Source organism: Gossypium raimondii, unplaced genomic scaffold (genome assembly GCF_025698545.1).
Source record: "Gossypium raimondii isolate GPD5lz unplaced genomic scaffold, ASM2569854v1 Contig00349, whole genome shotgun sequence".
Taxonomy (NCBI): Eukaryota; Viridiplantae; Streptophyta; class Magnoliopsida; order Malvales; family Malvaceae; genus Gossypium; species Gossypium raimondii.
The window spans coordinates 1-5,000 of NW_026291449.1; the positions used below are offsets into that span (position 1 = coordinate 1).

At 56.6% G+C, this 5,000-nt stretch overlaps 1 pseudogene; it reads left to right on the plus strand.

The window, feature by feature from the left end:
* Positions 1 to 78: 78 nt before the first annotated feature.
* Positions 79 to 3,278, plus strand: LOC128039215 (28S ribosomal RNA; annotated as a pseudogene).
* Positions 3,279 to 5,000: the final 1,722 nt, after the last annotated feature.

Genomic DNA, 5,000 nt, shown 5'->3' on the forward strand with positions numbered 1-5,000 from the left:
GCAACCTCGTTCGAGTCGTGCGCGTCCGTCGATCGAGACCCTTGAACCTTTCGGCATCGCAAGGACGGTGCTCGCATCGCGACCCAGGTCAGGCGGATTACCCGCTGAGTTTAAGCATATCAATAAGCGGAGGAAAAGAAACTTACAGGATTCCCCTAGTAACGGCGGCGAACCGGGAAAAGCCCGACGAGAATCGGTCGCCATCGGCGTCAATTGTAGTCGGAGAAGCGTCCTCGGCGACGGACCGGGCCCAAGTCCCGGAAAGGGGCGCCGGAAGGTGAGACCCGTCGTGCCGGACCTGTCGCACCACGAGCGCTGTCTACGAGTCGGGTTGTTTGGGAATGCAGCCCTAATCGGGCGGTAAATTCCGTCAAAGGCTAAATACGGGCGAGAGCCGATGGCGAACAAGTACCGCGAGGAAAGATGAAAAGGACTTTGAAAAGAGTCAAAGAGTGCTTGAAATTGTCGGGAGGAAGCGGATGGGGGCCGGCGATGCGCCCGGTCGGATGTGGAACGGCGAGCCGGTCCGCCGATCGGCTCAGGGCGTGGACCGACGCGGTCGTGGCGGCGGCCCAAGCCGGGCCTGATACGCCCGTGGAGACGTCGTCGCCTCGATCGTGGGATTCAGCACGCGCCGCCTCGGCGTGCTTCGGCACCTGCGTGCTCCGGGCGTCGGCCTGCGGGCTCCCCATTCGGCCCGTCTTGAAACACGGACCAAGGAGTCGACATGTGTGCGAGTCACGGGCTGAAAACCCGTAAGGCGCAAGGAAGCTGATTGGCGGGATCCCTCGCGGGTGCACCGCCGACCGACCTTGATCTTCGAGAAGGGTTCGAGTGAGCATGCTGTCGGGACCCGAAAGATGGTGAACTATGCAGGCAGGGCGAAGCGGAGGAAACTCTGGTGGAGGCCGCAGCGATCTTGACGATGCAAATCGTTCGTCGACTTGGGTATAGGGGCGAAAGACTAATCGAACCGTCTAGTAGCTGGTTCCTCGAAGTTTCCCTCGGGATAGGCTGGAGCCCTTAGCGAGTTCTATCGGGTAAAGCCAATGATTAGAGGCATCGGGGCGCAACGCCCTCGACCTATTCTCAAACTTTAAATAGGTAGGACGGCGCGGCTGCTTCGTTGAGCCGCGCACGGGAATCGAGGCTCAAGTGGGCCATTTTGGTAGCGAGCGGCGATGCGGGATGAACCGGAAGCCAGGTTCGGTGCCCAGCGCGCGCTAACCTAGAACCACAAAGGGTGTTGTCGATTAAAGGCAATGGGACGGTGGTCATGGAAGTCGAAATCCGCTAAGGGGTGTAACAACTCACTGCCGAATCAACTAGCCCGAAAATGGATGGCGTGGCGCGCGACCTATACCCAGCCGTCAGGGCAGGGCCAGGCCCGATGGTAGGAGGGCGCGGCAGTCGCCACAAAACCCAGGGCTGAGCTGACAGGCGGCCGTCGTGCAGATCTTGGTGGTAGTAGCAAATATTCAAATGAACTTTGAAGGCCGAAGGGGAAGGTTCCATGTGAACGGCACTTGCACATGGGTTAGTCGATCCTAAGAGCAGGGAAGCCCGTCAAACAGTAGCGTCCAGCGCGAGCTTCGAGAATCGGGTTAAAATTCCTGAACCGGGACGCGGCGGCTGGCAGCAACGTTAGAGTCCGGAGACGTCGGCGGGGGCCTCAGGAAGGATTATCTTCTGTTAACGGCCTGCCCACCCTGAACGGCTCAGCCGGAGGTGAGTCAGCAACCGGAAGAGCACCGCGTCGCGTGGTGTCCAGTGCGCCCCGGCGACCCGCAAGAAAATCCGGAGGACCGGTGCCGTCCGCGCCGGTCGTACTCATAACCGCATCGGTCTCAAGGTGAACAGCCTACGGTCAATGGAACAATGTAGGCAAGTCGGCAAATGGATCCGTAACCTCAGGAAAGGATTGGCTCGAGAAGTCTGGGCACGGGTCCCAGTCCGAACCAATCATTGCCGGCGCACCTCGAGCTGTCACGCGGCGAGCGGGTCGCCGCGTGCCGGCCGGGGACAATGGGAACGGCTCCCTCGAGGGGCCTTCCGGGCGACAGAGCGATCGACTCAGAGCTGGTACGGACAAGGGAATCCATTGTTTAATTAAAACAAAAGCATTGCGATGGTCCCTGCGGATGCTCACGCAATGTGATTTACGCCGATGCTCTGAATGTCAAAGTGAAGAAATTCAACCAGCGCGGGTAAACGGCGGGAGTAACTATGACTCTCTTAAGGTAGCCAAATGCCGTCATCTAATTGGTGACCGCGCGTGAATGGATTAACAGTTCCTTGTACATCTACCTCCAGCGAAACCACGTGAGGAACGGGCTTGGCGATCAGGGAAGACCTGATGAGCTTGACTCTAGTCCGACTTTGTGGTGACTTGAGAGGTGTGGGATAAGTGGGAGCTCTCAGGCGAGTGAAATACCACTACTTTTAACGTTATTTTACTTATTATTGAATGGGAGTAGGGCGGCCTCTTTTGGACCCAAAGTAGCCGGCCACAGCCGGTCCGAAGACATTGTCGGTGGGGAGTTTGGTTGGGCCTTTATCTGTTAAAAGATAACATGAGTGTGATAAGATAGGCTCAGCGAGCAATCTCGTGTGGAACAAAGGTAAAAGCTCGTTTGATTACGATTTCCGATCACGATCTGAACCCAGTAAGCGTGGCCTATCGATCCTTTAGACCTTCAGATTTGAAGCTAGAGGTGTCGGAAAAAGTTACCACGGGGATAAGCGGCTTGTGCAGCCAAGCGTTCATAGCGACGTTGCTTTTGATCCTTGATGTCGGCTCTTCCTATCATTGTGACGAGAATTCACCAAGTGTTGGATTGTTCACCCACCAATAGGGAACGTGGTGGGTTTAGACCGTCGTGAGGACAGTTAGTTTTACCCTCTTGATGGCCGCGTCAATAGTAATTCAACCTAGTACGGGAGAACCGTTGATTCGCACAATTGGTCATCGCGCTTGGTTGAAAAGCCCGTTGTGCAGAAGCTACCGTGCAATGTTGGATTATGGTGAACGCCTCTAAGTCGAATCCGGGCTAGAAGCGACGCACGCCCGTCGCCCGATGCCGACCCGCGGTGAGGCCTCGGCCCCCAAGGCGTGTCGTAGGTGCGACGGCCGCGGCGGACAAGTCATGAGCGCCTCCACAGGCGTAATTCCCGGGCAGCGGGTAGAATCCTTGCGGACGACTTTACGCGACGGGGTGTTGAGTGGCGGTGGCCTTCTGCCACGATCATGAGATCGACCCTTTGTCGCTTCGTTAATCCTCCCCATCGCCTATCCCATCCCCCTGGATTACATTGCACGCCCTACCACAGGGTCCCAGGTGGGGACTTGGTGTAAGGAGTTAGTTAAACACACAGCGTGCCGCCCCGCCGTGGAACATGCTGTGAGGGCCTTCTTTGAATCTGTGCCCGCTCCCCACATTGGTGACTCAGGGGACTTGTTCAATTTTACTTCGCCGTTGCCATGTTCATGGACCCAACATTGACTTCTTGTATTTGTTTGGGCCAGCAAAATCTTGATTAAAAACACTAAGTCACTAAGTGGAATAAGCGGCACAAAAAAGCTGTCCCGTTTGGACATGTGGGGAGCTCCCCTTCGGCACCTTAGTGCCTCGGATGTCAGAACCCACGAGCACCATAAACCTTCATTTGTTAGTGCGCAGGCGTCGGGCTAAAAAGTGTCCACCATTTGGGACATATGGAAACTAAGCGTGTCCCTATTTAGAGACATGTATGTCGCCACTGTAGCGCATTACCAAGTTTTTAGCTCTTTGGGGAAGAGACATTGAGCGGCGAGGGGTTATCGAAATAATACTCACGTATCGCATGCACGGCGTCGGTACTTCCCACGGTTAGGTTCGGCGGTGCTCGACGATCCATCCGTGAGGTATCCGGAATATCTGAAATCATCATGGGTGAGTCGGTGTGCGGGTCCCTCCCAATCAAAGGTAAATTCAAATATCATTATATATTTAGTACCCAACAATGAATGAGTTGTCCGGTCCCTCCCAATCCAAGGGTAGAGGTCGGATAGCCAACAATGGATGAATCCTCCGGTCCCTCCTTCCCCATAACAAGGCCTCGGCTTGGTGGCTGGATGTGAACCTGGAACACCATCAGTAACCTTGATGCTTGGATGTCTCGGGGCCTCAGCACCATGCACCTTGGTGCATGGATGTCTGGGAGCATCGGACACCATCGACAAATTATGCCTTGGTTGTGGGAAGCCTCGGGACCATGGCACCTCGGGTGCTATGATGTCAGAAGCCTCGGACAGCATCAGCAACCTAGGCCCTTGGAGTGCGGAGCCTCAGGCACCATCGGTACCTTAGTGCTTGGATGTGCAGAGCCTCGAGCTTTCCTCTGACTGAATTGCATGGATGGCCAAGCCTTGAGCACAAAGCTAAAGTTGGGCCCTGTTGAGTGCAGGGGCGTCGGGTAAAAAGTGTCCCATTTGAGACACATAGATATCACATTAGCGCATTGACCAAGTTTTTAGCTCTTTAGGGGAGGTGATATTGAGCGGCGGGGGTTGTCGAGGCACAGCCCATGCCGTATGCCGGACGTCGGTGCCCCCACCGCCGGTTAGGTTCAGGCAGTGCTCGGCGATCCGTCCAGCGGTGCTCCAGTCCGTCGGCGGTGCTCGGCGAACCGTTCGGTAGCGCGATAGCTTGGTCGTGCGGGGCCTCGGGCACCATCGGCACCTTGGTGCTAGGATGTGCGGGGCCGGACACATCAGCAAACCAGCCCTTGGCCATGAAGAGGCCTCGGGCGCCATGGCACCTCAGTGCTTCGATGTGCAGGGGCCTCGGGCACCATCGGCAACCTAGGCCCTTGGTCGTGGGGCCTCGGGCACCATCGGCACCTCGGTGCTATGATGTGCAGGAGCCTCGGACATCTGTCGGCAGGCCCTTGGTCGTGCAGGAGCCTCGAAGCACCATCAGCACCTTGGTGCTTGGATGTGCAGGAACCTCAGGCACCAT